Source organism: Nicotiana tabacum, chromosome 10, assembly GCF_000715075.1.
Source record: "Nicotiana tabacum cultivar K326 chromosome 10, ASM71507v2, whole genome shotgun sequence".
Taxonomy (NCBI): domain Eukaryota; kingdom Viridiplantae; phylum Streptophyta; class Magnoliopsida; order Solanales; family Solanaceae; genus Nicotiana; species Nicotiana tabacum.
In genome coordinates, this window is record NC_134089.1 from 795001 (window position 1) to 803826 (window position 8826).

Here is an 8826-nt window from a genome sequence, read left to right on the forward strand (position 1 = left end):
AGGCGGCTACTAATATCGTGAGGAGGATCGAGATGGTTCTTGCACATGAGAGAGGGCAGAGGTCTTATAAGAGGCCTCATCTGTTCGGTGGTTTCATTGGTGCCTCGTCTGGAGACAGGGATAATTTTGGTAGGGGTCATCCCCCTAGACCGTTTCATTCAGCACTTCAGGCATCTCCCGTTGCTTCAGGGAGTCACGGTCCTATTATGCCTTACTCTGAGGCAGCCAACATTTAGTGCACATTCAGCTCCTATCAGTGCACCACCACTCCAGAGTCACTACAACGGTTATCCGGCCCGTTCGGGTCAGCTTTAGCTTCATCAGCCACGACATCGGGATGGGTGTTATGAGTCTGGTAACATTGGTCACATCAGGAGGTATTGCCCTAGGTTGTCGAGTAACAGATCTCGGTAGGATTCTCGTGCCATCATACCGCCACCGGTTGCTTCACCACCTGCTCAGCCAGCTAGAGGTAGGGGTTAGGCAGCTAGATGTGGAGGTCAAGCCATTAGAGGTGGAGGTCAGACCGTTAGAGATGGAGGCCAGCCAGTTAGAGGCCGTCCCAGAGACGCAGTTCAGAGTGGTGGGGCCCAGCCCCGATTTTATGCTTTTCCAGCTAGGCCTGATGCCGAGTCATCCGATGCCGTGATCACAGGTACTATTCTAGTTTTTCATAGAGATGCTTCAGTTCTATTTGATCCACGATCTACTTATTCCTATGTGTCCTCCTATTTTGCTTCATATATGGTTGTGCCTCGTGATTCTCTGAGTGCTTCTCTGTGTGTATCTACACCGATGGGAGACTCTGTTGTAGTAGACCATGTCTATTGTTCGTGTGTGGTTACTGTTGGTAGTCTTGTGACTAGTGTGGATCTTCTACTTCTTGATATGGTAGATTTTGATGTCATCTTGGGTTTGGATTGGGTGTCACCATTTCATGCTATATTGGATTGTCATGCCAAGATGGTGACCCTAGCCATGCCGGGGTTACCTCGGTTAGAGTGGAAAGGAACTCCTGGTCATTCTACCAGCAGGGTTATTTCTTATATGAAGGCTCGGCGTTTGGTCGAGAAAGGGTGTCTAGCCTATTTAGCTTATATTCGCGATCCCAATGCAGATGCTCCTTCTATGGACTCAATACTAGTTGTTCGTTAATTTCCAGAAGTATTTCCTGCAGATTTGCCGGGGATGCCATCCGACAGAGATATTGGCTTATGTATTGATTTAGCTCCGAGCACTCATCCCATTTCTATCCCACCATATCGTATGGCCCCGCCAGAGTTGAAAGAATTGAATGAGCAGTTACAAGACTTGCTTGATCAGGGATTCATTAGACCCAGTGTCTCTCCCTGGGGTGCACCAGTATTATTTGTAAAGAAGAAAGATAGTTCAATGCGAGTGTGTATAAATTATCAGCAGTTGAACAAGGCTACTATCAAGAACAAGTATCCACTGCCAAGAATTGATGACTTATTCGACCAGCTTCAGGGTGCCAAGGTGTTTTCAAAGGTCGACTTGAGGTATGGTTACCATCAATTGAAGATTAGGGCATCTGATGTCCCTAAGACAGCTTTTCGGACTCGGTATGGGCATTATTAATTCCTAGTGATGTCATTTGGGTTGACAAATCCCCCAACAACATTTATGGATTTGATGAATCGAGTGTTCAAGCCATATTTGGATTCTTTTGTGGTTGTGTTCATTGATGATATCTTGATTTACTCCAGTAGTCAAGAGGAGCATGAGCAGCATCTTCGGAGTGTGCTTCAGATCTTGAAGAACAATCAGTTATGTGCTAAATTTTCAAAATGCGAGTTTTGGTTAAACTCAGTTGCCTTTTTGGGGCATGTTGTATCGGTAGAAGGCATAAAGGTGGATCCTAAGAAGATTGAGACTGTTCAGAATTGGCATAGACCTACTTCAGTTACAGAGATCCGGAGTTTCCTGGGTTTGACAGGTTATTATCGTCGATTTGTGGAAGGGTTTTCATCTATAGCAAGCCCATTGACCAGACTGACCCAGAAAGGTGACCCATTCAGATGGTCAGATGAGTGTGAGTTGAGCTTTCAGAAGCTCAAGACTGCTTTGACTACGGCTCCAGTATTGGTATTACCCACACGTTCAAGATCTTATACGGTATATTGTGATGCATCTCACATTGGGCTTGGTGCAGTATTAATGCAAGATGGCATGGTGATTGCATACGCGTCGCGGCAATTGAAAGTTCACGAGAAGAATTATCATGTTCATGACTTAGAATTGGCAGCCATTGTTCATGCACTGAAAATTTGGAGGCATTACCTTTACGGTGTCTCGTGTGAGGTATTTACCGATCATCGTAGCTTACAATATTTGTTCAAACAAATAGATCTCAATTTGAGGCAGAAAAGATGGTTGGAGTTGTTGAAGGACTATGATATCACTATTTTGTATCACCCCGGAAAGGCCAATGTGGTGGCCGATGCTTTGAGTAGAAAGACTGTGAGTATGGGAAGTCTTGCATATATTCCGGTTGGTGAGAGGTCGTTAGCTGCAGATGTTCTGACTTTGGCTATTCAGTTCGTGAGGTTAGATATTTCAGAACCCAGTCGGGTTCTAGCTTGCACAATCGCTCAGTCTTCTTTATATGAGCGCATCAGAGAACGACAATATGATGATCCTCATTTACTTATCCTTAAGGACATGGTGCGGCACGGTGATACCAAACAGGTTGCTGTGGGGGAAGATGGAGTTCTGTGAATGCAGGGTCGTATTTGTGTGCCTAATATGGATGGGCTTCGTGGATTAATTCTGGAAGAGGCCCACAGTTCCAGGTATTCTATATCCAGGTGCCGCCAAAATGTATCAATATTTGCGGTAACATTATTGGTGGAGGAGAATGAAGAAGGATATAGTTGCATATGTAGCTCGGTGTCTAAATTGTCAGCAAGTCAAGTATGAGCATCAGAGACCTGGTGGTTTGCTTCAGAAGTTAGAAATTCCCGAGTGGAAGTGGGAGCGTATCACTATGGATTTTGTTGTTAGGCTCCCACTGACTCAGAGAAAATTTGATGCAGCTTGGGTCATTGTGGATAGGTTGACCAAGTCAGCACATTTAGTTCCAATGGCAGTTACCTATTCTTCAAAGCGGTTAGCTGAAATTTACATTCGTGAGATTGTCCGCCTTCACGGTGTGCCCGTGTCTATTATTTCATATTGTGGTACGCAGTTTACCTCGTATCCGTGAATTTATGGAAGAAAAATCAGATTTTTATAAAATCTTCCAAAAATGTAAAATGAAGATTTGAAAGCCAATCTGATGTCAGAATTCGATAATTTTTATATGGTTGAACTCGTATCGGAACGGGTTTTCGTATTTCGTGAGTTTTTCCGGGATTCGAGACGTGGGCCCCACTGTCAATATTTGAGATGAATTTCAGATTTTAATCCGAAAAATTAGTAAATTCATATGGAATTAATTCCTGCGATTTGTACTGAGTATATTGATTTGTTTATGACTAGATTTGAGGATTTCAGACACGAATTCGCGAGGCAAAGGTTTATTGGATTCTTGAATTTGGTTGCAAAGCGAGGTAAGTGTTGTGGTTAACCTTAACTTGAGGGAATAGAACCCTTGAATTATTTGCTATGTCAATTTCATGTGTAACGATGTATAAACAAGGTTACGAGTGCCTATACTTTGTCAAATTAATTATTTGCTTAATTATTTAAACATCTTAAATTGTTTTAATACACGAATTAATTGTTATAATAATTGTTTCTCTCCTATTCCATGTCAAATATTAATTCTTGAATTCCTACAATAATTGTCACATGCTTATTTGATTTATGTGTCTTAATTGCTACTTGACATTTAGCATATTAAATATTATACTGCCTATTTTCTTCCTGATTTCCACAATTAATTGCTACTTGTCATTGTTTGTTTCATAAATAAATTATAATTATTGTATGCCTTGATGCTTAATAGTTTCTTATTGAACGTGATATTTATTGGAGTATTTTTATTACATTTAAGAGTTGTTAAAATATATGGGGGGATCGGGTTGCACGCCGCAACGGAAATAAAAATAAATATATTGGGGGATTGGATTGCACGCCACAACAGAGTTATTTAAAGTTTATATTGGGGGATCGGGTTGGACGCCGCAACAGATTTATTTAAAGTTTATATTGTTGGAGCGGGTTGCACGCAACAGCAGAAATTTATTGAGGAATTATATTGTTGGGGCGGATTGCACGCCACAACGAAAATTGATTGAAATAATAATTGGTTATGACTGCCGAGTTGACTTCAACTGTTAAAATGAGTTACCTGATTTATTTCTATTATTGTTATTATTATTATTATTATTATTATTATTATTATTATTATTATTATTATTATTGCGTACATGTTAATGTAAGTGACCTGCCTTAGCCTCGTCACTACTTTGTCAAGGTTAGGCTCGGCACTTACCAGTACATTGGGTCGGTTGTACTGATACTACACTCTACACTTCTTGTGCAGATTTCGGAGTTGGTCCCAACGTCGTACTGTATATTTGCCCGGATAGAACTACCAGTGGAGACTTGAGGTATAACTGCACAGCGTTCGTAGTTCTGAAGTCCCCTTCTATCTTATCTCAGTTGTGTATTATATTTCAAACAACTTGAATTTATTTCAGACCTTTATCTGTATCATTCTAGAAGCTCGTGCACTTGTGACTCCAGTTCTGGGATGGTATTTAGATATCCCGGTTATTTTGAAATATTCACTTTATTTCAGAGTTTATTTTCGTATTTGTTTTCTTGTTATTAATTAATTTAAAATTTTGTTAAAAATGGCTAATTATATTCTAACGTTGGCTTGTCTAGCAAGTGAAATGTTAGGCGCCATCACGGTCTTGAATGTGGGAATTTTGGGTCGTGATACATGATAATCTTGAAACACCACCACCTACACCTGGTACTGCTAGTCAAAATACTAGGGGTGGAGGTCGTGGTAATACAGGTAGGCCTCCCCTCCCTATTAAGAAGAATCGATGATTAAGAAGTAAGTGTTGGCAATTTTTTGAAAGACTAGAAGAGATAAAAATTATGTAAGATGTCAAAATTTGTAAGGAAGTTTATAAATATGAGACCAGAGGTAAGCAAGGGGGAACGGGTCAACTTCGTAGGGACATGATAGATAACCACCCTATTGCATGGGGTGGTGATGAGGAATCTGGCCAACAAAAACTTAACTCGGGTACTGATGGTAGGTTATAATTGCGTATTTTAGTCGCTTATTGCACTCTAATTTACTGTAATTTACTCGTTTTGAGCTTTCATTGATAGTTTTTTGAACTTATTGTGTGTTTATGCCTTGTAGGAGTGATTCCGAGCTATGTAGATATTATGGAATGAATTCGAGCTATTTGGAGCTTTGAAGTCTGAGTAAAAGCCCAAAGGATTAAGGCGGGATCGTGTTCAAGAGTCGAGGACCAAATCTGGATGTCAAAAAGCAAGATTCAATCTATTCTCTGAGAAAAATGGCTTGCCGCGGTGCGTGGGGCGGCGCATGGTACGCCGCGGCTGTACAAAAGCTGATGCCTAACAGATGTTGAGTATTTCCCCACTAATGCCTCACATGGCGCGTCGCCCCATGCGGTGTGCCTGTGCAATTTTACCAAGTGAATGTCCTATTTCGGACAGGAGAAGGTGGTTTCGTGTAGGACCGACCCTACTTGATATAAATACATGGAAAAAAGTAATTTTCTAGACTTTTGACATGTATTCGACCTAAGGAGGCTAAGGAGAAGTTGGAAGACACAAGCACAAGGATTTCATCATTCCTTCCTCACTCAAGACCCGAGTTTGAATTGAATTTATGTTTTCCTATACTTTAACTTTATTTGTGATGAATTTCTCCATATCTATGGAGTAGTACTCTTTAGGTTTTGATGAATTTGGTGCATTGATGGTTGTTTGCGGATTATAACTCTAGTTTATGTATTGAAGCATTTTTGGATGATTTAATTATTGTATCTATATTCACTTGTTCATGTAATCGAGAGCGGCATAACTTGTGATATCTTTGCATTATATTGTTGGTTGAGTTCATTAATTCTTCTTAGTAATCGAAAGAGGTTAGTTGAATCATTGATTAAACCTAGTTCGAAGAATAATCGAAAGAGATTTTCCTAAAGACTAATCCACTATACATTCTTGCATATCTTCATGTGCTTAAATTGGTTCATCTCATGAGGTTAAGACTTAATCGAGAGAGGAGTTTTTGCTGAACGTTTGAACTAATAATTGAGTGAATTCGAGAGACTCACTTAAACATTAGAAGTGAATTATCTAGAGTCAGATCCCAAACAATTATCTTGCACCTATCCTATCAAAACCCTATCTTCTCCCATTGATAACCTTCTTTGCTTATTCCTTGTTTCGATTGTCATTAGTCAATAGCTTTAGACTCTTAGTTAATTTTAGTTAGAAATCATAGAAATCTCAATTGTTGATCATCTTGAATAGCAATCAAGTTAGAAACTACAATAGTAATGTTTAAATCCAATCCATGTAGATACGATATTATACTATACTATATTTGATTAGCGAGCAAAATTTAAGTGTGTGTTTTACGCTCGTCAAATTTTGGCGCCGTTGCCGGGGATTGACAATCAACAGTGTTTGAAATAGTTTGTAGTGCTAATTTAGGATTTTTTTCTTTTTATTTAATTTTATTTTTCTCTTTTGGCTCGTTGGTGTTCTTTGACTGTGCGCAGGTTACAAGTTAAGATTGGTGAATGACTAGAACTTCTGCGAAGGAAGTGCTACCATACGAGTCAGAAATTCAAAAACAACTGCGACAACTGAGGAAGGAAAGAAGTCTCACCGAGACATTAGAAAGGTTGGGCAATCCTCAACCAAAGAACTTATGGCTGGAAACGGTGAAGATAATGTAGCTTTTGCTGCGAGAGAAGTAGCCCAATGAAGAGAACACGTTGCACGGGATGCTGAGAAAGCAACTATTAGAGATGCACAAATTATCTACAAAGAAAAGAGGGGTCAGAGAATTGGTCAAAATTAATCCTTGGCTGCAGATAAGTTCTGAAATATAGCTCCCGAGCCTGGGAGACCACTTGGAGATTATGCTAGACCGGTCTACAATCAAGGTTTATCAAGTGTTAGACCACCTCCAATTGCAGCAAACAATTTCGAGTTGAAGCAAGGGTTGCTTCAAACCCTTCAGAATTATTGTGTCTTCAGAGGGAATCCAAACAAAGACCCAAACACACATCTAATGGACTTTGAGGAGATTATGAACACCTTTTAATACAATGGTGTGCCACGAGATGCCGTGTACTTAAGGGCATTCCCCTTCATACTCAAGGATGATGCAAAGTAGTAGCTTCGAAGCTTACCCACATGATCGATTAGAACATGGGAGGAGATGACTAGAAAATTCCTTGATAAATATTTCTCCTCAGCTAAAATGGGCAAGTTTAGAAGAGGAATGTATAAATTCTGCCAGAAAGATATGGAAACTATTTTTGAAGCATGGGAGAGGTTTAAGGAGATTGTTTGAAAATGTCAACATAGCGGAATTGAACTTTGGATGCAGCTCCAAAGTTCCAATTATACCTGCACAGATATATTAGTATCCACTTGGTGAACACCAATTGATCTTCTTATTTCAGCACTCTTAGAGGGCCACTGATTTGCATCTTCAGATAACTCATTAAGAATTATAACTATCTCCTCTGGAGTCTTCTTCATCAATGGGCCTCTAGCTACATTGCTCAATGTTTTACGTGAGGCCGGTGTCAATCCATCCCAAAATTCTTGGAGTTGCATCCAAAGTTCAATTCCGCTATGTTGGGATTTTCAAACAATCTCCTTAAACCTCTCCCATGCTTCAAAAATAGTTTCCGTATCTTTCTGGCAGAATTTATGGATTTCTCTTCTAAACTTGCCCGTTTTAGCTGAGGAGAAATATTTATCAAGTGGAGTTTTGATTTGACATAAGTGTGGGGTTTTGAACAATGAAATGTATGTATTAAAGTGCTTAGGGAGGTGTAGCCTCTCTTATATCTAAATGTATCATACCCATCCTGCAGCCTACATTACAACCAAATAAAGTCCTACTTGATCCTTGATTGAATGAGCTCAATTAGTATAGTAGTACACTACGGGCAAGCTTATGGTATGTCTTTTGTGGCATATGAATGTTGTTTCTGATAGTGAGTGAATTCTTTCTATCTTGAGTTCCTAATTATTCTTAAATTTCTATTGTGTGTGGAACTTGTAACGACCCAACCGGTCGTTTTGACTTTTAGAACTCCGTTCCCCTAAATAAAACTCCCTATATGTCCTTATAATAAGTTATGACTTGCGGGGATGGTTGGTTCGGGATTTGGGAGTGTTCAGGTTGAAATAGAACACGTAGTTCCTTAAGTTGGTCTTAGAATGCTAAGTTTGACTTCGGTCAACATTTTGAGAAAACGACCCCGGAATCGGGATTTGACGGTTTCAATAGCTCCGTATGGTGATTTTGGACTTAGGAGCGTGTTCGAAATTTTATTTGGAAGTCCGTAGTTATAATAGGCTTGAAATGGTTAAAACAAGAATTTAAGTTTGGAAGTTTAACCGGGGAGTTGACTTTTTGATATCGGGGTCGGAATCCAGTTCCAAAAATTTTCATAGTTTCGTTATGTCATTTATGACTTGCATGCAAAATTTGAGGTCAATCGGAATCGATTTGATAGGTTTCGACATCGAATGTAGAAGTTGGAAATTCTAAGTTTCATTAAGCTTGAATTGGAGCGTAATTCGTGGTTTTAGCATCGTTTTAGGTGA

The 8826-nt window shown here is 39.7% G+C and overlaps 1 non-coding gene and 1 pseudogene across 1 annotated transcript; one reads left to right on the plus strand and one right to left on the minus strand.

Annotated features, from left to right (window-relative positions):
- Positions 1–7468: 7468 nt before the first annotated feature.
- LOC142165669 (small nucleolar RNA R71) lies at positions 7469–7572 on the minus strand. Its single transcript, XR_012696320.1, has one exon. It is a non-coding gene; the product is annotated as a small nucleolar RNA R71 (small nucleolar RNA).
- Positions 7573–7842: 270 nt separating this feature from the next.
- On the plus strand, positions 7843–7941 carry LOC142165680 (small nucleolar RNA R71; annotated as a pseudogene).
- The last annotated feature ends 885 nt before the right edge of the window (positions 7942–8826 follow it).